Source organism: Giraffa tippelskirchi, chromosome 3 (genome assembly GCF_054371585.1).
Source record: "Giraffa tippelskirchi isolate mGirTip1 chromosome 3, T2T-mGirTip1v1.2.pri, whole genome shotgun sequence".
In the NCBI taxonomy this organism is placed as follows: domain Eukaryota; kingdom Metazoa; phylum Chordata; class Mammalia; order Artiodactyla; family Giraffidae; genus Giraffa; species Giraffa tippelskirchi.
Window position 1 is genome coordinate 76617104 of NC_137277.1, and position 18950 is coordinate 76636053.

The following is an 18950-nucleotide window of genomic DNA, read 5'->3' on the forward strand; positions in this document are numbered from 1 at the left end:
TTTCACTAAGAGACAGCAATTTCTTCTGTCTTGAGTCTTTAGTTACCTGTTATGTAATTTAGAATCCAGAATTTGGAATTAAAGTTAACCATATATCAAATTTGGGCCTCTCCCCAAATAATATCTTAAATATAGCAAAGATATCACATGTTAACAATACTAAATGTTAAGGTTAAGTTGTAGTCACTGGCTGTTGATCTTGAATTAACTACAGGATTGTAGAAGTTTATGGATGAAATTCCTGACATTTTGTGGTTGTTAAATAATAAGAGTGGGCCTTCAAGGAATAGAATTATATATAAAATGTTTCCATTCTTATGTATTAATTAAGCATTGCTACAATATTGCTAGTAATATCAATATACTTTCATAATGCTTAAAACAAAATGTTAGCTCAAATCTGTTTTAAAATATTTTGAAGATATTTTCAAATCTACATTACGAATTTAATATAATATGTCTATTTAAATAAGCGTTTGTAAATTTAACCAAAAATCCAAAAGGTCTATTCACCTCTCGTGTTTCCTATGGCAGGAGCTGGAAACGTTCTTTCAGTTCCTGTGCAGTTCACTACTATTTTCTTTCCAAGCGCATGTGTGACTTCAAGGAGGCATGAAAGTTGCAGAGACAATTCCAAACTCAACCCCACTGAGACATCACTTAAAGAGGGTACCTACAGAAGTTCAGGAAGGCAGGGCCATATTGGATAAAATCAGATCCACATAGCCATCAACTTAAGTGTGTTATTCCACTGTGGAACTGTTGCTGGAAGGTGGTCGTTCACTGCTTTAATGCCAAATCCTTGTCCCCTCCTGATGAATTATATGTTAATATGCTACTCTCAGGGAAATTGAAATTCAAGTGTGCTTCTCTTTCATATAAAGAGCAGATCCTTTGTGGAAGGTGGGATTCTTTGTCCAGGTGATTAGAATAAAGTTTGGTAAATTCAAATGATTGTTTCATGATACTGATGACCTAGAAGAGAAAACACAGCTACCAAAGAGGATATACATTTAACCAGGCAATTATTTCAAGCAAGTGCTGAGATGGGTTCCCAATTGAAAACAGGTTAAGGCCAGATGTGGGATCATGGGTCTACTGGCATATTGACAGCTGGCTTTGCTTTTATCAAGATATGACTGTTATGAAGGAAAGGAAGGTGGAGAGTATCTTAAAAGATCCAAATGACTAGACACACATTCTCAGAGAAAGTTTTAGGCTGTTCTTTAGTGAAATGCAGCATGGGCTCTCTAATAGCTAGTTGTGCTTTTGGGCAAGCTGAGAAATGGGTTAAGCTTTCCTTTGGCACCTTTGGGCTTCTCTGGTGGCTCAGACTAGAGAGCTACCATTTTTTACTCTGGTGGCCCTAAAAAATCTGCCGGCAATGCAGGAGGCCTGGATTCAATCCCTGGGTCAGGAAGATCACCTGGAGAAAGGAATGGCAACCCACTCCAGTATTCTTGCCTGGAGAATTCCATGGATATAGAGCTTGGTGGGCTACAGACCCAGTCCATGCGGTCGCAAGAGCTAGACATGACTGGAAGATGGACACTCTTTCTCTTGGCACCTTTGGCTCTTATCCCATGTCCCACTTTATTTTCCTTGTTGGCCTCCTTTCCCAGCTCCCCTATTCCCTTGGCCTTCCCCTGAGCTGTCCAGCCTTTCACACTGAGACATCTTTCTAGGCTTCCTTTTCTGGTCAGAATCCCATGTACAGACTTTTCCTTCTCAATATGTACAGTATGTGTGCACCCCACTTCCTAAGAGATTTGCACAGCTGTTCTCAATCTGTAAGCAAATCTGTGCTAGATTGTTTCAGATGTGCTAGTTACAAGTTTAATAGAACTTTTGTGAAATATCTTTGCTATTTTTTATAAAAAACTCATTTAAAATTTTTGTCTTTAAGAGATCAGCCTAAGATTTTTTTTTTTAGAAACATCTGACATATTGACACCATTCAAATTTCTATATACAGGCTACTTTCTTCTGCAATTGAACCCACAGTTTAAGTCAATTCACCTGTCATTCTCTGCTCGCCTAGACATGACCATATCTGGGCTAAGGCATTGGGGAGGCCAGGGTTCCCAGGTGGCACCAGTGGTAAAGAATCCACCTGCTAGTTCAGGAAATGCAAGAGATGCCGGTTTGATCCTTGGGTGAGGAATATCTCCCGGAGTAGGAGACAGCAACCCTCTGCAGTATTCTTGCCTGGAAAATTCCAAGGACAGAGGTGGGTTACAGTCCATGGGGTCACAAAGAGTCAGACACAACTGAGTATGCATGCACCATTGGAGAGGCCAGACACAATAAAAAAAGACAACCATACCTGCCCTTACAAAGCATATCATCTAGTGTATATCTAGGTAACCATGACACAGGCAGGTGATGGGTACCAAAAAGAAGATAACAACATCCTGGGAAATTATAATGGAAAAGACAAAGTTCAGTGAAAACTAATTCTGGCCCCTAAGTGAAGTGAGAAAGATAAAAGCAATATTTTTTAAATATTATTATTATTTTTTAATGTTATATTGCCTTCATTTTCTAATTTTTTAATTAGTTTTTATTGGAGTACAGTTGTTTTACAATGTTGTCTTAGTTTCTGCTGAGAGAAAGATTTTCTTTTAAATTTAATTTTTGAGACAGAATTAATATCAATTTTTCATCAGCATGATCTCCCTAAATTTCAAATAATAAAAATCACCCATCAAGTGTAAAAAATTAGTTGAGAGGTTTTAGAGGAGATGATGAATATTGAAATTCCATGGCTGGTATGCTATTGGGAAGGCTGGGAGGAGTCTTAGATGCTATTTAGAAACTGTCTCTAAGAATGTCTTGGTCTCCCACAACGCTGATTCCCAAATCATTTCACATAGTTAGGTTATCAAATCCATGTTTTAAAAGTCTTCCATGGAAAATTTAGATACACATTTTGATGTCAGATCTGTGAAGCAAGGAACAAAGGCAAGACTTTTTTTATGACCAAGGCTGGAGTCTGTACGCGCACGTTCATACATTCTACATGTTACTTTGGGATAAATGAGACTGTTCAGCCTGGAGCATATAGAAATGATGCATCTCAGACACATTTTGTGGTTCACTCTGCAGATGTTCTTGCAGCTCAGAGTTGTACAGAGAAATCACTCTCTACTCAAGAGAAGCATTTTAGGCTTTATAATTTTCCAGGAAGGAAACACTATTACATAACATATATTAAAGTGTTTTCCATCACCAACACTGAGTTTGTTCCTCAGTACTTAGAAAATGAATTTGTATAGATCTTTAAAATTCTAAGATTCGCATCAGCATTGATATTAGAGCTCTCTGATACACACATTCTTTAGACATTTAAAAACTTCTTTTTCTGTGTTACCACAGAGTTTGATCTCTAGTAATTATAAATAATCTCTTTATATAAAAAGATTCATCAATTTATAGCACATTTCAGATGGAGTACCTTTGTCTAACTTCAGTAAAACAATTGCTGAGGATACTTCCATCTTACTGCATGCTCATGTTGCTTAGTGAACTTTCTATATTCCCAGAATATTACTCAGTCTTAGACTTTGATACCAAAAAATCTATTTCTCCTAATAAAACTGCATCAGTGAAAATAATTCTTACCTGAATTACACTGCAATGAAATATATGTCTGAGTTTTTGTTATAATTATCTCCCCCCACTTTATTTGATATTTTATTTTTATCAAATTCTACTATATATGCATCTTTTTTTCTGTTTGTTGCTTCAAAGATTTTCTGGAAGTATGTAGGAAAAATGAATTAAAAAATAAATTGAAACTTCTTTCTTACATGTTAAGCCTTATTTAGTGTTCTTTGGAAGCAATAACCTTTTGAATCTCTCTCAGGATTCAAAAGTGGATGTTATTTTTGTGGTCTCTTTTCATTAGAAGTAGCACGAAAAAGCCACAAATGAAATCATGCAAATGGTTCTTCCTCAACCCTAGAACTGAGAACTGGTCTATGCATCCAGGAGCTGAGACAGTAAAGTGCAAGTCGAATGGCTGCCAGGGCCCTAGACCAATGAAAATCATGTTGGGTTCTTCACAGCATTTAGAACATGCTGTTTCTTCTCTTTATGCCTTTTCAAAGTTTTATTTTTACAAGTGGCTGTTAGCAGAGGAATTCTGAGTGTGTTTTTGGCAGGCATACTCTCTTCACATGGAGATGTAGAAAGCAGTGAGATGGCTAGGAAAAGAAAGGCAGTCCTAATTTTGTTTGGGTACCTAATGGGGATGATTAGTACCCTATTGCTGGGTCTGAATTCTTATTTCAAGGTTGTGATCTATGCTTTATAGAGAAATAGCATAAAATATCTATTACGTATTTAAAATTGTATGCCTTTTGGAGTGTTATCATTTTTATTTAGTCCCACATTTAAGCTCAGTGTGTTAACACTGGTGTCAAAGCTAGTTCAGAAGTTGCAGAGGTGGCACCACATTCCTGATTTTCAGATAGGAATAAGTAATCAGTAATATTACTAATTTTTTTAAAAAAATTTTAAACAGTAATAAGGTGGAACACCTGACCACTTTGCCAATTTACAATAGTTTTCTAGGCAGTTTTCTCCTCAGTGTTTCAGAGCCATTTACTTCAGTGTTTTGGGAATAATAGAAAATGGGAACAAGTAATATAAAATGTAAACTCACTTCAAAATTTAAAGAAATTGTATTGCTAATACATTATTGGTATTGGCATTTTCATCTCATAAATATGTATTTATGATATTCTGTGCTTTAATTTCTTTTTAACACTTCCTCAACAAAAAATGTGCACTTTAGCCAGAAATTTTAGTACAAAGTTATCAGAATGAAAATTACATAGTAAAAATTAACTGGTGAAGTAGTATAATATATTGGGGCTTCCCAGTTGGCTCAGTGGTAAAGAATCGGCCTGCCAATGCAGGAGACTCAGGTTCAATCCCTGGGTTGGGAAGATCCCCTGGAGAAGGAAATGGCAACCCACTCCAGTATTCTTGCCTGGGAAATCCTATGGACAGAGGAGCCTAGCGGGCTATAGTCCATAGGGTCGAGCAGAGTCAAACACGACTGAATGCACACACATACACACCCACCCAAAAATGTGTGATTCAGATAGAAATGTATATAGTACAAAGTCATCAGAGTGAAAATTACATAGAAAAAATTTATTAACTATTGAAGTAGTAGAGTATGTTAAATACCTTTTCTTTTATGAAATGTATTTTCTCCTAAGAAAAAGTTCTATGTAAATCAAATCCAAAATTAATACAACTTTATATATATGAAGATATTTTGCCAGTTTTTGTTTCTAAGACAAGTGATTGTGAATTCATTTATTTAAGAGAGAAAAAGGAAATTGAATTGACTTGAAATTGTTATATAGTTATATACTGGAAATTTAGGTTCAAGGGTTTTCTTTAATAAATTGATAATTTTAAAGTAAGTGACAATTAATTGATAGAACAAAATAATTGTATTATTTCTACTTGCTATGAAAGTGAAAAATACTTCTGGAAAATAGATGTAGTGATATGAATTTAAAGTTTATGACATTATCAGACACAATGCTAATTAATAGAACAAATATATTTAATAACAGATATTTATTAATATTTTTGTTGTCAAGATACTGTTGCTGCTAGTCAGAAGTCATTGTGTGACTTATAAGGAAGAAATAATTACAAATTGACCCTCAAAATAAATTACAAAGATCAGAGTAAAACAACAAATACATTTGAATGTAAGGCACGAAATATTTATCAAGAAAACACCTTAGACATTGTTGAGCCTTTTTTTTCCAGTTGTGATAAAAGTAGCTCTAATTTTTAAGTGGTCATCACAAATAAACTGTAATTTGTTATACATTTTGAAGTCAGGCAATGAGTAATTTACTCCCATAGTATTACTTCATCCACAATTTACAAAAATTTAAATTATTTCCAATAAATTTACAACTAGTGGCAACAGCAGCAGTAGATATTACAATTAATACCAAGAGCTACCTTAGCATATTTTTAGACAAAATATAAGCATATAATCTTCAGGGCAACTTCATGAGGAAGTATTAAATTCATAAATAATAATTTTGAATATAGGACTTCCCTGGTGGCTTAGATGGTAAAGAATCTACCTGCAATAGAGGATACCCAGGTTCAGCCCCTGAGTTGGGAAGATCCCCTGGAGAAGGGAATGGTAATCCACTCCAGTATTCTTGCCTAGAAAATTCCATGGACAGAGGAGCCTGGAGGGCTATAGTCCATGGGGTTGCAAAAAGTTGGACATGAATGAGTGACTAACATACACATACACATGGATCCAGGAACAAGGAATCAATAAAACATAAGAAAGCACTTCTCACCAGGGAGCTATGCAAGTCCTATTTTCTAAGCTAGAGATGCTTGGTGCTGTTTGCATTTATCTTGGATATTGGTATTGTTTAGAAACTGCTTTTCAAATGTTTATAATGTTTGAAATGAGAAAAATCAAGATTATGCAGGTAAAATGATCTAGTGGGGATAATTTTATGGTTTATATAATCTTGAAAATTTTTTATTTGAAATAATCAGCCTATTACTTATAGTGTTGAGGTAAAAAGCAATGAAAAATAATAATAATAACAATGAAACAATAATAGTAAGCTTAAAAATGACCTGTTGGTTTACAGAGAACAAGGTTAAAAAAGTCTGCATTATTTGTAAATCTAGTCTCTGGTTCTGTGACTTGACATGACATAATTTCGATAGTTCTCATGGGAAAACTTCAGTTTATTTATATATTTGATTAAGTCCACTTGGACATGATCTTTAATTGAGCAAAATCCAACATTTCCTGAATTGGAGCTGCTGCAAGTGTAGGGGTAAGTCTACAGTGCATTTGAAGGAAAAGATGATAAAGCTTCCCGAGTTATCTTTGAAACATCCCAAGCGTGCTCTGTTAGAGTCATATTTTTGTTATGAAGAAGTGTTAATTCTAAATCAAATTTGTGTCCATTTTTGCTATTTTGGTGACTCTAGCTTTTAGGATCTTAAGATGATATTTTTAGACATATTGTTTATTAAATCAAAACAGATATTTAAACATTAATTATATATTCATTAACCAAGTATTTGGTAGGCATTGAAAGTCATGGACTTTTATTATGAAAATCATCACTTCAGCTTTAAAAATATGAATATTTAATTTGACACTTTTAAGGATCAAAGAGCTTAGAACAAATTGTTTAGAGACCACTGGTAATAAAAAACAATAGGATTGTACCTTCAACATACAAATGTGGCGATTTTCTGAGCCCTAATTAAGGAATGAAAAGAAAATTCTAATAGGTCAAGTCACTTTTAAATTGTATCATTAAATTAAAATTTGGATGAAAGCAGGGACATGTGAAAATCTGGACCACCTGTTTGTTGGCGATCTCTAATGAAGATTTCAAATGCTTATAACAATTCCACTGGTGATGCCTTTGAGAAACAACATAAAAAAAGTCTGTAATTTCTCTGCCCACTAATTAGGCATTGACTTCACAATATACTGCATCCAATTGTTTCTAATTCTGTGACCCATCTCATTTTATCTGTATCTCTTTCACTGCATGTTTTACTTCAATCTATTATAGTTACCTAAGGAGATCACCTCTTCTCCAAAACTGTAGGATTCCTGAGGCTAGAATCCATATTGAATCTCTGTATTTCCTATACCTTTTGATAGAATGTGAGTCATAAGTAAGAACTTCAGTTCAGTTCAATCGCACAGTTGTGTCCGACTCTATGTGACCACATGGACTACAGCATGCCAGGCATACTTGTCCATCACCAATTCCCGAAGCTTGCTCAAACTCATGTCCATTGAGTCGGTGATGCCATCCATCCATCACATCCTCTGTCATCCCCTTCTCCTGCCTTCAATCTTTCCCAGCATTGGGTCTTTTCTAATGAGTCAACTCTTCCTATCAGGTTGCCAAAGTACTGGAGTTTCAGCTTCAGCATCAGTCCTTCCAGTGAATATTCAGGACTGATTTCCTTTAGGATGGACTGGTTGGATCTCCTTGCAGTCAAACGGACTCTCCAACACCATAGTTCAAAAGCTTCAATTCTTCGGCACTCAGCTCTCACATCCACACATGACTATTGGAAAAACCATAGCTTTGACTAGATGGACTTATGTTGGCAAAGTAATGTCTCTGCTTTTTAATACGCTGTCTAGGATGGTCATAGTTTTTCTTCTAAGGAGAAAGCGTCTTTTAATTTCATGGCTACAGTCACCATCTGCACTGATTTTGGAGCCCAAAAAAATAAAGTCTGCCACTGTTTCCACTGTTTGCCCATCTATCTGCCATGAAGTGATGGGACCAGATGCCATGATCTTAGTTTTCTGAATGTTGAGCTTTAAGCCAACTTTTTCACTCTCCTCTTTCACTTTCATCAAGAGGCTCTTTAGTTCTTCTTCATTTTCTGCCATAAAGGTGGTGTCATCTGCATATCTGAGGTTATTGATATTTATCCTGAAAATCTTGATTCCAGCCTGTGCTTCATTCAGTCCAGCATTTCTCATGATGTGCTCTGCATAGAAGTCAAATAAGCAGGTGACAATATACAACCTTGACGTACTCCTTTCCTGATTTGGACCAGTCTGTTGTTCCATGTCCAGTTCTAACAGTTGCTTACTGACCTGCATACAGATTTCTCATGTGGCAGGTCAGATGGGCTGGTATTCCCATCACTTGAAGAATGATCCACACAGTCAAAGGCTTTGGCATAGTCAAAAAAGCAGAAGTAGATGTTTTTCTGTAACTCTTGTGCTTTTTCAATGATCCAGTAGATGTTGGCAATTTGGTCTCTGGATCCTCTGCCTTTTCTAGATCCAGTTTGAATATCTGGAAGTTCACGGTCCATGTACTGTTGAAGCCTGGCTTGGAGAATTTTGAACATTACTTTGCTAGTATGTGAGATGAGAGCAATTGTGCAGTAGTTTGAACATTCTTTGGCATTGCCTTTCTTTGGGATTGGAATGAAAACTGACCTTTTCCAGTCCTGTGGCCACTGCTGAGTTTTCCAAATTTGCTGGCATATTGAGTGCATCTCTTTCACAGCATTGTCTTTTAGAATTTGAAATAGCTCAATTGGAATTCCATCACCTCCACTAGCTTTGTTGGTAGTGATACTTCCTAAGGTCCACTTGACTTTGCATTCCAGGATGTCTGGCTCTAGGTGAGTGATCACACCATTGTGGTTATCTGGGTCATGAAGATCTTTTTTGTATAGTTCTTCTGTGTATTCTTGCTACCTCTTCTAAATATCTTCTGCTTCTGTTAGGTCCATACTGTTTCTGTCCTTTATTGAGCCCATCTTTGCATGAAATATTCCCTTGGTATCTGTAATTTTCTTGAAGAGATTTCTAATCTTTCCCATTCTATTGTTTTCCTCTATTTCTTTGCATTGATCACTGAGGAAGGCTTTCTTATCTCTCCTTGCTATTCTTTGGAACTCTGCATTCAAATGGGTATATCTTTCCTTTTCTCCTTTGCCTTTAGCTACTCTTCTTTTCACGGCTATTTGTAAGGCCTCCTCAGACAACCATTTTGCCTTTTTGCATTTCTTTTTCTAGGAGATGGTCTTGATCACTGCCTCTTGTACAATGTCACGAACTTCCATCCATAGTTCTTCAGGCTTTCTGTCTGTCAGGTCTAATCCCTTGAAACTATTTGTCACTTCCACTGTATAATGAAAATGGATTTGATTTAGGTCATACCTGAATGGTCTAGTGGTTTTCCCTACTTTATTCAATTTCAGTCTTAATTTTGAAATAAGGAGTTCGTGATCTAAGCCATAGTCAGCTCCCAGTCTTATTTTTGCTGATTGTATAGAGCTTCTCCATCTTTGGCTGCAAAGAATATAATCTATCTGAGTTTGGTATTGACTATCTGGTGATGTCCATGTGTAGAGTTGTCTCTTGTGTTGTTGGACGAGGGTGTTTGCTATGACCAGTGTGTTCTCTTGGCAAAACTCTGTTAGTGTTTGCCCTGCTTCATTCTGTGCTCCAAGGCCAAACTTGCCTGTTACTCCAGGTGTTTCTTGATTTCCTACTTTTGCATTCCAGTCCCCAATAATGAAAAGGATATCTTTTTTGGGTGTTCTAGAAAGTTTTGTAGGTCTTCATAGAACTGTTCAACTTCAGCTTCTTCAGCATTACTGGTTGGAGCATAGACCTGGATTACTGTAAAATTGAATGATTTGCCTTGGAAATGAACAGAGATCATTCTGTGGTTTTTGAGATTGCATCCAGGTACTGCATTTCAGACTCTTTTGTTGACTATGATGGCTACTCCATTTCTTCTAAGGGATTCTTGCCCACAGTAGCAGATATAATGGTCATCTGAGTTAAATTCACCCATTCCAGTCCATTTTAGTTCACTGATTCCTAAAATGTTGATGTTAACTCTTGCCATCTCCTGTTTGACCACTTCCAATTTGCCTTGATTCATGGAGCAAACATTCCAGGTTCCTATGCAGTATTGCTCTTTACAGCATGGGACTTTACTTTCATCACCAATCACATCCACAACTGGGTTTTGTTTTTGTTTTGGCTCTGTCTCTTCATTCTTTCTGGAGTTATTTCTCCACTGATCTCCAGTAGCATATTAGGCACCTACTGACCTGGGGAGTTCATCTTTCAGTGTCCTATCTTTTTGCGTTTTCATACTGTTCAGAGACTGAGCCAGAACTCTATTTGAGTGTCTCCTGTGGAGGTATGGGTCAGCAGTGGCCTGCCACAGGGGCAGGGGCTGTGGGTGCAGCCAATGTGGGTTATGGCATATGCCCTCTTGGAGGAGGTCACCATTACTTCACCATAGAGCCAGTAGAACTTATACAGAACTGGGGTAACAGACGCTTGGAGGGCACAAACAAAAGCTTATGTGCACCAGGACCCAGGAGAAGGGAGCAGTGACCCCAAATGAGACTGACTCAGACTTTCCTGTGAGTGTCCAGGAGTCTCTGGTGGAGGCATGGGCCAGTGGTGGCCTGATGCAGGGTCGGGAGCACTCAGTGCAGCAGTGCCTGCATGGGACCTTTTGAAGGAGGTCACCATTATCTTCATTACCTCCACCATAGTTTGGCCTCAGGTCAAACAACAGGGAGGGAACACAGCCCCGCCCATCAATAGAAAATTGGATTAAAGATTTACTGAGCATGGTCCTGCCCGTCAGAACAAGACCCAGTTTCCCCTCAGTCAGTCTCTCCCATCAGGAAGCTTCCATAAGCTTCTTACCTGTATCCATCAGAGGGCCAACAGAATGAAAACCACAATCACAGAAAACTAATCAAGCTAATCACATGGACCACAGCCTTTTCTAACTCAATGAAACTGTGAGCCCTGCCATGTAGGGCCACCCAAAGCGGATGGGTCATGGTGGAGAGTTCTGACAAAATGTGGTCCACTGGAGAAGGGAATGGCAAACCACTTCAGTATTCTTGCCTTGAGACCCCAGTGAACAGTATGAAAAGTAAGAACTTACCTAGTCTTTAAACTTAAATACCTAAAAGAACCAGGTCAGTATTATAAATGTTTGAAATAGGAAGTGTTGGGAACTGTGATAGATGAAAAGCAAAAAGCATTTGGTCTCACATTTTTAAAAAACACTGATAGACTAGACAAAATCCAACTGTAGTCTGTTAGCTGATGACTTTTAAAATGAATGAATGAATGATAGAACAAAGAATAATTTGTTTCCTTAGGTCCACCTAGTGTTTATCTCTCCATTTTCAGGGTTAATTATGGAGGTAAATCTTGACTGAGAATTCTGGCAACTATATCCAAGAGGATTACTAGTGGAATGGGTACATGGCTCTTGTCTCTAATGCCAGTTAAAGAATGAGAAAACCACTATAATCTACAACACACTTGTACTGATAATCTGTATATAATTTTGTAGCACTAAAGGGATAGACGAAAAAACATATAGTGATTAAATGAATAAGATAGATTCATTTTAGCTCCATCTTGAATCATCCTAGAATCAGGGAGTGCTAAGTCACTTCAGTCGTGTCCGACTCTTTGCGACCCCTTGGACTGCAGCCCTCCAGGCTCCTCTGTCCATGGGATTCTCCAGGCAAGAATACTGGAACAGGTTGCCATTTCCTTCTCCAGAGGATCTTCCCAAACCAGGGATCAAACCCGTGTCTGTTTTATCTCCTGCATTGGCAGATAGGTTCTTTACCACTAGTGCCACCTGGGAATTCAATGCCTGTATGCTTATCCTTGAACAACTATGATGTGTTAGAAAGTACTTTGTCAAATGGAAATCTGTCTTTCTATCAATAAAACCTTTTTTTCTCTCTTAGTAGAACTGGCACATGAAGGATCCAAGTACTGTCTATAATAGCACAACCTTTCAAACACTGAAGACAATTGTGTCTGCTTTTAATGTTCATAAATCTCCCTAATGGACTTCTCAGGTGACACAGTGGTAAAGAATGTGCCTGTCAATGCAGGAGACTGAGGTTTGATCCCTGGGTTGGGAAGATCTCCTGGAGCAGGAAATGGCAACCCACTCCAGTACTCTGGCCTGGAAAATTTCATGGACAGAGGTGCCAAGTGGGCTGCAATCCACAGAGTCACACAGCATCAGACTCGACTGAGCACACACACAAATCATAGTGACTTAAAATGATGTGAGTCTACAGATTAAGCCAAGAGGTTTGGTAATCTGTGTCAAACTCGATAGATCTCAATGGAGCTTTCTCATGCATCTATGGCCAGATGATGAGTTTGCTGTGAGCTGGCTGGTCTAGGAGGACCTTAGTTATATCAATACAACTTGGGTTTCCTCCCTTTTATCCCTTCAGCAGATTAACCTGGACATGTTCTCATGGTACTAACAGGAATCCATGAGAAGAAGGATAAACTCACACTTTTCAAGGCTCTGATTCAGTCACCTTTCTACTTCCCATTGGAAAAATCAGAAAGTTACATGACAACCCCAGAATCAGGTGGATGGCATTAATAAAAAGAAACACATATGGCTGGGTCGATTAATATAATTAATGCTCTCTCAAAGCACTTTTGCTCTTTCTGATTCTTCTTTCCTTTAGTCCATCTATAGTTCATTCAACCATTGAAGAGACAGCAATAATTTGAAGTTTCCTTTCATTCTATTAAAGTTATCTGAGTGACCAGGGAAAATAGGAAATATATATATATATATATATGTATATGTATTAACAGAATAGTGAAGTCCAGTTGTCCACTAAGTGGCTAATAGGCCAAATGTGGCTCACATGACTTCAGGTTATGGAATGCCTGAAATTACTGGTTTAAAAAGTTAAAAAAAATTAAAAAAGCTTAAAGTTAAAAAAGTTTCAGTTAATTGCCTAAAACATGAGCTGTTAAACCCATAATGATGGCCTATACTTTCCTAATTCCTTTTGGAGAATTGATTTTTACTGTGTCATGCTAACAGACTTGAGAAAATTAGTTATCTTAGTAAAAGCTGAATAAAATTTATTACATGATTTTGGTCAGTTCTATTCCAGTTCCACTAAAACTATGACTTAGAAAAAAAGGCCTTGTAAATAGTAAAATAAAATAATACTTCCTTTTGCATTTGAATAATAAATTTTCATCAGTAATGTGTCTTCTTAGGGATTTATGATTATATTCTTTTAAAAGGATTTATTTTTAATGAGATAGATTTATATTGTTTTCTATTACTGGACCCTCCAAAATAGTACAATAATAAGTAAATGTTTTATAAAAGCAACAAATTATAAAATTCCTCTTTTAAATCAGTGATTCACAGAATGAATGTTTGCTATTGGTACTAGAATTACTGTTTACAAGACTAAACTCAACTGAACTGAAATAAACTAAAATCAAACAAACTTCTTAAGTCCTAACCTCAGAGATTCTGCTTCTGTAGGTCTGGAAGTAGAAAGCTTTGATTATTTTTACGTGCTCCCCAGTCTATTGCTGATTCATAGCTAGATTTGGAGCCACTTTCTTAATGATATAATTTACATACAATAGGAATGGAAAAGCAGAGTAATTTGGAAAACATTTTAATAAGATTAGCAACAACATTGGAAATATAAGCCAAATAATTTTTTCAGGTGAAATGAATGTTGTTAATTAAATAAACCAGTAATTAATTTTATTCAAAGCAATATATCCCTTCCCCTCCCCATCTCTGGCAACCACCAATCTGTACTCTTTATCTATCAGCTTGTTTTGTTCTAGAAATGCATAGGCGAAGGCATGTGGTATTTTATTTTTTCATTCAAAAATTTCTGTGAGTACAGGGGACCTATGAATATGAAGAGGGCTGAGTTTCTTCTCTAAAAAACCTTAAACCCTTTCTTTCTTAGGCTGTAGTTCTATAAAATACAGAGACAAATTACCGTGAACTCCAAAGCAGTGGTTCTCAGCTTTGGCTGTTTTACAGTCACTTGGGAATTAAAAATCCCCACCTATTATATCAAAATTGCTAGATGAGACTTAGGAACAAGTGTTTTAAAAACTCTGTAATTATTCCTAATGCATTAGGAATACAGCCACATTTGAGAACTTCTGCCTTTGAGAGAAGCGTACATGAAAGACGGTGACAGGAGAGGGAGGAGCAATTGAACACTGAGCAGTACTAGGCTTTTGACAGGCAAGTAAAAGAAAGGACATCAAAAAGATAGCACAGCATAAGCAAAGGCATGGGCATACAAAGGTACATAAAGTGTTGGAGAGTATTTTGCCAATAGGGAGAATTTCTGAAAGGCTAGCACAGAACTGAGCTTCTGTATGTGGAAAAGGCTTGTAGCTGAAAGCTTGGTTAGGGCTAGTGAGTCAAAGTCCATACTACATTTATTTTGTAAAGATGTGCTGTCACTCCCTTGATCTGTTGTTAAAACTGACAAAACTGATGAATCAAACTCCTGAGCTCAGTATTTCCAAAATGCTATTTTGCTGTAGAGCACTATTTCCCAGAGATACTCTGAACAAAACCATTGAATAAGTTTGGAAAATACTGCCTGTCATACTTATTCTCCTCTTAGAGATTTATAAGGAATATTAGAATTCTTATAGTAAAGCAATATTTTTACTCCAGTATTACCCATATCATATTGTTTCTATATGATGCTTATTAATAATCTCCAAAAATTAATGCTTCAAAGTATACATTTTTATTCCCCTAAATTTTTTTCAAAAAATGGCTCTTTTATTTTTCTGAAATTCATTTTATTTTTCAGGTAGTCTTGTTTTCTTCCTTTAATTATTTCTTCTCTTATTTATGTTACTTAGAATAGAGTCTGACCTCAAGAAATATCTTCATAGTTAACATTTTTTATCTACTCTTAGAGGCAAAAAAACGTTGCCTAGTTGAGTGAATAGTTAATATTCTATTATATAACTGTGATGGTGTGAGTTTAAAAAAAGGAAAAGAAATATTTTGAAAAGGTTGAGAAGTGATGAACAATGTCACATTATTGAAACAGCTGAGAGCAAATTAAGAAATAACAGATGGGAGCTATGTGTGGATTATCACACCCAGGTATCACTATACACACAAATTTGGCTGCGTTTTACCCACATTTTGTGCTTCATTATCTGCAAGGGTCTTTCTGCTATCTAGCAAAATGAAGTTTATATTACTGTAGAAACAAATCTCTTCTGTTTAGAAACATTTTCAAAGTAACCATCTGAACTTCACCTTTCTATTCCCTCCTCTTTAATTCTTCTAAAGATAGTGTTTTATATCCTAAAATTCCTAATAAGGGCTTTACATGTGACGTGTCAAAACTATAGTTCTCACAGTAAATCATGTGGCTCAGAGAACACATAGTAATTTACTTTTGCCCTGTTTTTCCCTTGCTTCACCTCGAGAAAAGAAAATGTTCATGTATATCATGTGTATTAAATAATTGTGAGTAGCTAATTTTTAAAAATGTTTCGGATGACTACACTGTCAAGTGAGAATGTGTTACACCTCAAGTAATGACTGTATAACTGCCTTGACATCCACATTAAGTTCTCCTAACGTTATTTGTTATGAAGGTGCAAGCTATAATGGAAGCCACACTTAAACACCTGTTCTTAGTGTTAGTACTCTTCACTATTTCTTCCTTTGACTTATTGTGACCCCTTGAGCATCAATTTCTTTCTTCACCTATGAAATAGTTTTAATTCTATTTCATAAGGATATTGTGTGAACAGATACTATAACGGATGTTAAAATATTTTTTTTAAGGCCTTGACATGAGATTCTACACAAGCATAAGCCATCATTATTCAAAATGGTGTTACTTGTAGATTAAATAGTCTTCATTTCACTAAACATGAATTTAAGGGCAATACTTTTTTTAAACGTTTTGCTGGCACTAAGTATATTCACATTGTTGTACAATTCTTACCATCAACCATGTCCTGAATTTTTCACTTTCCTAAACTGAAGCTCTGTTCCATGAAACACTAAGTCGCAATTCCTCCCACCTACCTCTTCCCTGGCATCTACCAGTATACTTTCTGACTCCATGAATTTGACTATTCTAAGTACCTTGTATAAGTGGAATCAAACATTATTTGTCTGTACCTACTGTATATTGAAATGCATTTTTAAGGTTAACTTTAAAGTAGTACAGATTGTACAGTGGTGCCACTTGCAGAGATGGGGATGGACCTAGACAGTGTCCTACAGGGCAAAGAAAATGAGAAAGAGAAAAACAAATATCATATTAATATATTAATGCATATATGTGGAATCTAGAAAAAATAGTACAGATGAACCTATTTGTAAAACAGAAATAGAAGCAAAGACATAGAGAGCAAACGTGGATATCAAGGCAGGGAGGAGGGTGGAAAGAATTGGGAAATTGGGATTGATATATATAAAATAGACAACTAATGAAAATCTACTGTATAGTACAGGGGAAAAAACGATCATTCTTGAGTGCCATAAATATTCCATGTTTTGTTATTTTAAGATATTTTACTTTATTGTGATAGCTTTTCTAAAAAGTTATGCTAAAAATCTATTTTTTGGAGGGAAAATATTAGGTTGGTGCAAATGTAATTGCAGTTTTTGCATTGTTGAAATTTGTCATTTGATATTGGAATACATTCTTAATAAATGTGGTTATGTTATACATCATTTTCATGCCCATTTATTGCTTTATGTTTTTGCTAATGACTTATTATTACTTTCTGTTTATTTTATATTTATTTTAGACTATGCTAATATTGTTATTAATAGATAAAAAGCAAATTCAAGCAAATTTTTAAATTTGAGTTCAAAATGGGTTATAAAGCAGCAGAGACAACTCACAACATCAACAACACATTTGGCCCAGGAACTGCTAACAAATGTATAGTGCAGTGGTGGTTCAAGAAGTTTTGCAAAGGAGGTGAGAGCCTTGAAGATGAGGAGCATAAGGGGAGGCCATTGGGCGGTGACAACAGAATATTGAGAGCCATCATCGAAGCTAATCCTCTTATAACTATATGAGAAGTTACTGAAGAACTCAGCAGCTGACCATTCTATGGTCATATGGCATTTGAAACAAATTGGAAAGGTGAAAAAGCTCAATAACTGGGTGCCTCATGAGCTGATCACAAATCAAAATAATTGTCATTTTAAAATGTCATCTTTTCTTATTCTATGCAACAACACGAACCATTTCTCAATTGGATTTTGATGTTGGATGAAAAGTGGTTTGTATTCGACAACTGGCGATGACCAGCTCAGTGGCTGAACCAAGAAGAAGCTCCAAAGCACTTCCCAAAGCCAAATTTGCACCAAAAAAAAAGATCATGGTCACTGTTTGGTGGTCTGCTGATGATCTGATTCACTACAACTTTCTGAATCCCAGTGAAACCACTATATCTGAGAATAATGCTCAGCAAATCGATGAGATGCACTGAAAACTGCAACACTTGCAGCAGGCATTGCTCAACAGAAAGGGCTCAGTTCTCCACGACAGTGCCCGACTACACATCACACAACCAATGCTTCAAAAGTTGAACGGATTGGGCTACAAAGTTTTGCCTCATCTGCCATATTCATCTGAACTCTCGTCAACCAATGATCACTTCTTCACGCATCTTGACAACTTCTTGCAGGGAAAGCACTTCTACAACCAGCAGGAGGCAGAAAATGCTTTCCAAGAGTGTTTTGAATCTTGAAGCATGGATTTTTATGCTACAGGAATAAGCAAATTTATTTCTCATTGTTAAAAATGTGTTGATTGTCATAGTTCCTATTTTGATTAATAAAGATGTGTTTGAGCCTAGTTATAATCATTTAAAATTCACAGTCCAAAACCACAATTACTTTTGCACCAACCTAATAAATGCTACATTCTATTAGGCAAACAATATAGTGCACTTGTAAGGCTATTTTCTCTGTCTTAAGAATCAAATATTTAGAAAAATTTAATAAAGGATATTTGTTTTGTGGTACAGGGTGATAAAGATGCAAGTTGTTTAAAATATATTCTGTTTCCAGAGTGGATTCTTTATTTCTTGATATTTGCTTATTTAAACAATGGAAAACACTTCCTGAGTACATTCTGAGTATCTAAACAGCTGTTTTTACTAAATAACCATTGACCTAAACTTTATATAAAAATTCCTATTAATTCTGCATACCAACTTTTAGACAAACTCATGTGGAATTTAAATTGCTAAAGCTGAATAATTTTGATTAGTGTGTATAATCAGGATAATTTGTTCTGCTTAACCCTTCTTACCTTCCAACACATTATTCTCTCTCTTTTTAGCCCAGTTGGGAATTCAGCTCCAGTTACCCAACTTGTCTAGATAAAAATTAATGTTGCTCCTTCTTACCCCCTGCTCTTTTCTTTCCTCCTCCTCTCCTGCCAGATCCCAGAATGCCTACCATTTGCTGTGTGAGAAGAATTTACTATATACTGAGAAAACTAATAGTTATGCCAATTAGTGTGTTATCCTGAGG

At 36.3% G+C, this 18950-nt stretch overlaps 1 protein-coding gene across 9 annotated transcripts in view; it reads left to right on the forward strand.

Moving 5' to 3' along the window:
- PDE1A (phosphodiesterase 1A) overlaps positions 1-18950 on the forward strand; it is a 479731-nt gene that overhangs the window by 174988 nt on the left and 285793 nt on the right. The gene's annotated exons all lie outside the window — the stretch shown is intronic.